Here is a 7,856-nt window from a genome sequence, read left to right on the forward strand (position 1 = left end):
TTCAGATAATATAGGGTGAGCCTATTGCTGTTCTATTGATGCACATGCAGTCTAACATAGGCTACATAAGTAGCATCGGGTGTTATTCTGTTTTTATAATGCATGGTGACCATAGTCTCATACAGATGAAACCATTAGCACCCATAGGCCTCTTCATTTCCCTTCACTTTGTCCTTTTGCTTCTGAACTACCAATGGACTGCCGTAGACTGTTAATAATAATGAATGGACTTTTCATTTTAGTTGCCTAACTCATTCTGTAATTGTTTAAGGGGTTGCTGAAGTATACAGCTCAAAGAGAAGTGTGTACTCTCATGTAGACAGTGGCGGATTTAGGTATAGCCGACCCAGCGCGGCATTTTCCCGGGGGGACGGCACGGGGCGCCCGCACAAAAAAAAAGTGGAATGGTGACATTTACGTGACCGGTTTTCTATCGCGCATTTGCACGTCACGTCGATGATATCATGTCACCGTGTGGGACTGTGGGTCAATTAACCTTGTCGGAGTGGGCGCCCTGATTCTAGTTGGTGAGCTAGGCAGGCTACTGTCTGGGGAAGGTCTCCCACTCAGAAGTATGAGATGGGGAGGGGGGCAGGGATAGGTTGACCTCAGGTCTCCCCACTGGAAGCCCGAGGTAGGGGGAACAGGGGAATCTATCAAATAGCTCACCTCTAACTTTGTACAGTACTAATGCAATTAGTCAAATCAGTCACACTACGAAATGCTACCAAATAAAGGACAATTAATTCCTAATACTGTGAATATATAGTTTCACAGACATATTGTTGATTTTTTTCTGGTTTGTGTGAAATTGTTAAGAATAATATAAAAGCAGTCTGCACACCACCAAGGTGAACTGGTTTAGTCCTGACTCTTGGTTGACAGTGTTGGGGGAAGGGTAATGATTTGATGCTCAGTGCCAAATCAACACAAACTTGTGTCTATTTGTCTCTGTTTCTTCTTTTTGATATATGTTTATATTTATATAGTTTTAAATATTCTGATTATTTATGCGTGTTGTTACAAATGTCTAAATAAAAATGACCGTTTTTGGGGGGGTGGGGGTGGATGGGCGGCTGAAGGGGGAGGTTCGCCCAGGGAGCCATACAAGCTTGAACCCCCACTGCATGTATAGAGAATCATTTTCACTGGAACATATGAAGAGGCAGACTAAATAAACGGGTTGCATATTGTACCCTGAGAATAAAGAGCGTTTACACCTTTATTGAATTACATTCACTGTGGCAACAGTGACTGTAGTGGCAGGCACACAGTAATTGCACCATGGTATTTTATAAGATATACTAGATACATATTTTTATATGAATAGAGGCCAGAATAAATGAGTGAAAATACATCAAATTGGGCCTCCCATGAAATGTACTCTGTCTGTTTGCGTGTCACGTCCCCGGGCGCGCCGCTGAGGGAGTTCCCTTTGTGCAGAGCTCCGTTGAAAGGAGGACGGGGCCGGATTCTCCCTGTCCCTCTCCCTCCTCACACTGCTTCGCTCCATGGCTTCTGCCTCTCTCTCTGGGCCGAGCTGGGGGATCCGATGACGTCACGCACCAAACACTGTCACTCACTCCCTCTCTCTCTACCTCTGTCTTTCGCTTTCCCCTCTCCCTCTTTCAGATGTTCTATTCTGGGAAGTTGTGCCAGGAATAATAGCTTCGGCGTCTTCCTCACAAACTGAAAAATCGTGTCGAGGAGGATGTTTTACTCACAAGGTGTCTTCATTTAGTAGCAGCATAAGGCTTTAGCATAAGGCTTTAGAATAGTCATACGGAAGTCGATCTTTTTTTGGTGCTAATTCTTGTTTAATTTTTCACTCTTGAGTCTTGGACGCTTTTATCCGACAATTAGCGAAGTGTCAAGAGCGTTGTCATAGGTTGTAATTTATTTGGGATTTTACCGGACGTGGGTTTTTGCACGGCACCTGAAGTGTGACACGGTAAGTGACTAAATATAAGCTGTCAGTTGACTAACAGTGTACAATTTCGTTGTTTTGCAACGAAAAATCTATAGTGTTTGTTCTGTTTAATACGATAGTTATGTGGGGAATACCCAGTGCTTTGCATGCAGATTAGGAATGTTGCGTAATATCCTAAGGAATTTGCACAGCCAATGCAGCGGGCAAACGGCTTGTAAAACCGAGCTACAGTATGAAGCTGGATTCATGGCAGGAAGATTGTGTTTTTTCTCTCTCTCTGCAGAACAGTCAAGGCCATGTACACCCCTCTGTCATTGTCACCTATCGGTACATAGTGTTGTATCCGTGTTGACTGTTGTGGTCTGTAATTCTATGTACGTCGTATGTTTCTGTGCTTGAATGTGTGTGTGTGTGTGTGTCTATGAGAGGGATGGTGGGTGGTACGCTGGCCCGTTCCGGGAATGTTCCATGACGTGTTCGCCGTCAAGATCGGGGCCCATCAAGGGGGTTCTCTGCCGCTGACCGTCTCCGTCTTTCTGTTGAAAATACAATATTAACATGAAAAAAGTGACTTTATTTATGTTTCGTAAGTCAGACTTGGACCCTATTAATTAGACATATATTACCCATGGACTAGGCATGGGTTATGTATGCATCATATTACCCAGCTTTTAGCCAATGCACAGAGCTAGTGATGTTAAGAGTTATCATTTTCTGCTTTGCTTGTTTATTTTGTTCAGTAGCCTAAATGTTATTTCCTCTCAACCATTTGCTCAACATGCATTTCTATTATCATATTTTCCTCATAGAAAGCAAATATTTCAAAGGCTTTTTATTGGAAGGTACTCTAGAGAGGTCAGTTCTCTTGTGCATACAGCATCAGTCTATAAGATTATACATTTTATGTTTAACATCCCGCCCCGCTGTTATTATGCTTGAACCAATTGAACCCATTTACCTGGTGTGTCCTCAAACTGTGCATATTGTCATTCCATATTTCAGTCCGTCATCACGACAGTGACTGGTGTTTTTTTAAATCAGCACAGCAGAACTATCCATCAAAATGCAACAGGTTCTCCCATGAGACATTCAAGCCTTTGCCTCCATGGTAACAGCCTATTAACATGGTACCGCAATTGAGACCTATATCACCCGGTGGTAGATTTTAATCTGTTTATCCTACAAAACCTTCATTTAGATATCCTACATTGCTTTAGTGCAGATACAGCTATAACCGACAGTCCCATCATTGTAATTCACCTTTGTTGAGCATGATATGACTGAATGGATATAATTCAGGTTAGCCACCACCAGCCAAAGGCAGGGAGCAGTAGAGCTGCACTGTGGATATCCATCAGGCACTGGGAATTAATTCTGAAAGACCAACCTACATACGGTATCATCTGTCCCACAGCAGCGTCATTGGAGAGGAATGGGATATCTTTTATCATACTGCACATACATTGTAGTGTGTCTTTCGCTGTACCAGCAAACTGACTGTGAGAGGAGGACGGAGAGGTTGTGAGCCTGGAATACAGAACGTAAGCTATATGATATTGCACCATTTTACAATAGGCACTTAGCAGTGAATGAAGAACTCTACCCATCTCTTTGGGTATGGACGGTTTCTGTTTTGTGCCTCTGGTTAGGGAGCTGGCCTATTGTGAAACTTTCTTTCAGCGCTACTGTAGATTCATCAGTCCCAATATACCCATAAGAGTGTGCAGAGACACTGTGGATCATTTGGCACTTGCGGGTTAATGATACAGTCACACCTTCTGTGGTGGGGTAAATACATTGTCGGCTCCTGTCCCTCTCTGCCTTTGAGCTACGGCCCTGAATACACATAGAACACGGGACACACACAGCCTGGAAAGAGGTGGTCCACTTTGCATCTTTGTCATTGTGGAAGATTCACTCTCACGTTTCAAAGGACAACCCATGCAACACATTTAATGACTTGATATCCCAGAGAGGGAAGGAAAGGCCATGATATCTAAACCTTGTGGTTCTGCGTGTATTATGTGTAGTGTATAGCTCAGGAGACTGAGGTGCTAGGTTATTACTGAGCATAGGGTCCTAAGTATCTTGGCCTCCATATACACTCTTCAGTGATGGGAAGATGACAGTGACTCATACCTGAGCGGTGTCTGGCCTCCTCTAAATCCTCTGAGTAATCTGTCTGTTTTACGCTCTAACCTCTGTCTGTTGTCCCCCATCTACATGGGGACTCCCACATAATCAAATCAATTCCAATCCAATTTTATCACATGCGCCGAATACGACAGGTAGACCTTACAGTGAAAGGCATACTTACAAGCCCTTAACCAACAATAGGCTTTAATTTTTTTTTGATTGTACCTTTATTTAACCAGGCAAGTCAGTTAAGAACAAATTCTTATTTTCAATGATGGCCAAGGAACAGTGGGTTAACTGCCTGTTCAGGGGCAGAAGGACAGATTTGTACCTTGTCAGCTCGGGGATTCGAACTTGCAACCTTTTGGTTACTAGCCCAACGCTCTAACCACTAGGCTACCCTGCAGCCCCAGAAAAATAGGTGTTAAAGTATTTACTAAAATAATTTAACAAAACATTTAAGAAGAATGAATAGAAATAGAAAAATAATTAAATAGAAACAATATCCCAAGGAAGATTATGTGTATTACAGAATAACTGTTTGTTAGTGTGTGTGTGTGTGTGTGTGTGTGTGTGTGTGTGTGTGTGTGTGTGTGTGTGTGTGTGTGTGTGTGTGTGTGTGTGTGTGTGTGTGTGTGTGTGTGTGTGTGTGTGTGTGTGTGTGTTCGTGTGTGTGTGTGTGTGTGTGTGTGTTTTATATGTGTGTGAGGAAGAGATGGTGTTCTGATTACTAGAAGAATGATTTCCAGTTGCACCAATGAGTCATGATGACTCAAAGGTCCAAGCATCTGAATGACCTTCAGACTAGTCGGTCCCTTTGATCTCACACTTTTTCATTGTGGGTCCAAACAACGTCTTCAAACGTATGAGATGGTCAGACGGGTCAACTGGTTAGAGAGGTGGGTCAGAGATGGGGGACATTGTGACTGTGTTGTTGTAGTTGTACGATGTGTACATTTTGAGACTGTTTATCCAGGTTATATTCCAATGGGTGTATAGGTCTGTGGTTTGGCTTGCTAGAAATGTGTTCACTTAACAATCAGAACACTCAGACACCTGCATCCTACATCTGATGCCATGGAAATGTCTGTAAGTGAAAATAGCACCGTTGCACACAGGAGCCTGACCATGGCTTGAACACAATCATGTGATCACAATAACAAAATCAGCACCGACACAGGTGACTGTGTTCAGGTTCACCCCTCTACAGTACAGAATCTCTATGTAATGCGTGTGTGTAATCCCCAGCAGTGTGTATGTGACTGGGGCCCTTTGAATTATTCAGCCTGAGCTGTGGCCGTGTCACCAGCACCGTGCTCCGTGCACCGCACACACTTAAATGGGCCGACTGGGTTCAGTGGCTCACCCTGCTAAACACTCAACCTGCTCTGTGGTTTCCCCTATTAGCTGTACATGTGCACCTGCGGAGCCAGGAGGCAGCGGAGGGGAGGGGAGGGAGAGGAGGGAGGAGGAAGGAGGGGGTGGAGGCATGTGGTGCTGACTACACCTCCCCTGGAGCAGCAGTGGAAGGAGGAGGAAACAACACTGGTAACCAAGGCGACTCTGACACTTTACAAGGTCACTCTACAAGGCGACTCTGTCACTCTGTTAGCCCAGCGCTAGCTCTGTTGAGCTAGCGCTGGGCTAACAGAATGTGACTTCTGTTGCCTTCCTCTAGTGTTATGGCCCATGTTTGCCTAGGGGCGGCCGGGCATCTGGAGAAAATGAGCGTCAGATGGCATTATAACAGCTGCAAATGTGCTCTGTGACTGTAGCCAACTGTGAAGTGATAGCAAGCTGTTCAAGGCTAATGAAAGCTAGAAGACCCTTTAAAAGAGAGAGAATTAGTAGAAAAATATGGCGACTAGTTTTATTCTTCCTCTTGTGCCTTGTGACAAACATTCCTTAAACGAAGAAAGGAAAACCCTGCACACATCTAATTGTAGATTCTTGTCATATTTGCTTTCTTTAAACAACAGTGTTTTCTTTGATTAAAGTGGTGAATTCTAGGGCTGGGAATTGCCAGGGACTTCACGATACAATATTATCACGATACTTCAGTGCCGATACGATATGTATTGCGATTCGATGCTGTGATTTTATTGAGATTCAATGTTCCAAACACATTGCTGCAGAGGGACAAGAGAGAGACATGAGAAAACAAGTGTTGATTAGTCATGGAAATAAAAGTGCTGAAAACAAATGGGCTCCCTATTTAAAAAGAAGATGGAGAACAGGCTATGAAGGGAAAACACTGTCGTTTTGGTGCAGGTACAGCCAACTAGCGCAAAAATATATATTGTGATATTGTCATAACGATACTATATGTCGTCAAAAATATTATCCCGATATGCAACAGTGCCGACCCCCCTTCACTAATGGTTTACAGTGTAATTGGCCCCTAGCTGGGTGTCAGTGCAGACAGGGGTAGAGTTGCTGGATGGGGATATTCACAGCTGAGTAATGACACTCACCCACATCATAGATCACTGTGACACATAGCACATTCACCCACACACAGGGCTATGTGTCTAAATGTGAACCCCTGTCAGTGGAGCAGGACATGGGTACTGAGGGCCAGCAGAGGAGGCACATCAGAAGACGAGGTCAGTAGTACAGGTGCATCAAAGCAGGTACAGAGGGACTGAAAAACAGCTTCTATCTCAAGGCCATCAGACTGTTAAATAGTCACCACTAGCAGGCCTCCGCCCAGTACCCTGGCCTGAAATGTAATCACTGTCACTAGCCGGCCTCCGCCCAGTACCCTGGCCTGAAATGTAATCACTGTCACTAGCCGGATACCACCTGGTTACTCTACCATGCACCATAGAGGCTGCTGCCCTATGTACATAGACATGGAATCACTGGTCACTTTAATAATGTTTAAATATTTTTTTACTGATTTCATATGTATATTCTGTATTCTAGGCAATTCCATCCTATTAAACTATTGCTGTATATATACTATTCTATCCTATGTATTCTACAGATATACTAAATATTCTATCCACGTACTGTCCATAATGTCCATAATGCCTATACATCCCATCACATATATATATTTCTTAGTTCCATTCTTCTACTTTTAGATCTGTGCGTATTGTTGTGAATTGTTTGAAATTACTGCACTGTTGGAGCTAGGAACACAAGCATTTCGCTTCACCAGCAATAACATCTGCTAAATATGTGTATGCAACCAATAAGATTTGATTTGATCTGTGACTGAGAGTAAACACACGGAGTAGTCTTTGTGTTGTTCTCGTCCTGATCCTTCTCCTGCTCCTCCTTTTCTGGGTGTCTGAAAGGAGTGTATTTCCTTGGCAGGCTGTGCCGATGCCCTGGAGGAGTATGAACGCTGTGTGACGTCCTCGCAAGTCGCTCTCCTTGGCTGCACAACAGGAAACACTTGTGGCCTCCCTCCTTCCTGCGCTCAGAAAGAGGTAGTCTCTTTCTTTCTTCCTCTCACCCTCTTTCTTTCTTTTCTATGGCTTTTTGTAGTGGTAGAACCAGCTGAGACCTACTTTTATGTCCGCACTCTGCCAGCAGCCACTGCTGGAGTGTTGCTGGCTCCATTGATGCCTCCTCCGCTCCCATCCAGCCAATCAGACCACAGCTGTTTATGCTGGAGAAATGTGATCGTTCTTTGCTCCAGCCTCTGAGCAGCGAGCAGCGCTAGAAGCAGAGCAAGAGAGAGAGAGAGAGAGAGAGAGAGAGCGCGCAGGCGGGCTAGAGAAAGAGGGAGGGCTGCAGACAGTAGAAGGGAATAAGCTCCTCTTAGAGCCGTTTGAGT

At 44.2% G+C, this 7,856-nt stretch overlaps 1 protein-coding gene across 3 annotated transcripts in view; it reads left to right on the plus strand.

The window, feature by feature from the left end:
* The first annotated feature begins 1,502 nt into the window (after positions 1–1,502).
* Positions 1,503–7,856, plus strand: part of hivep2a (HIVEP zinc finger 2a) — a 122,976-nt gene continuing 116,622 nt past the window's right edge. Inside the window, exons 1-2 of one of the 3 annotated variants that reach the window (XM_052470978.1) lie at positions 1,503–1,951; positions 7,391–7,506. The gene's annotated coding sequence lies outside the window, so the exon portion shown is untranslated. Of the gene's footprint in view, positions 1,952–7,390; positions 7,507–7,573 lie in introns of those variants that run through there. The other 2 variants (XM_052470979.1, XM_052470980.1) reach the window with 2 other exon arrangements.

Source organism: Oncorhynchus keta, chromosome 19 (genome assembly GCF_023373465.1).
Source record: "Oncorhynchus keta strain PuntledgeMale-10-30-2019 chromosome 19, Oket_V2, whole genome shotgun sequence".
Lineage (NCBI taxonomy): Eukaryota > Metazoa > Chordata > Actinopteri > Salmoniformes > Salmonidae > Oncorhynchus > Oncorhynchus keta.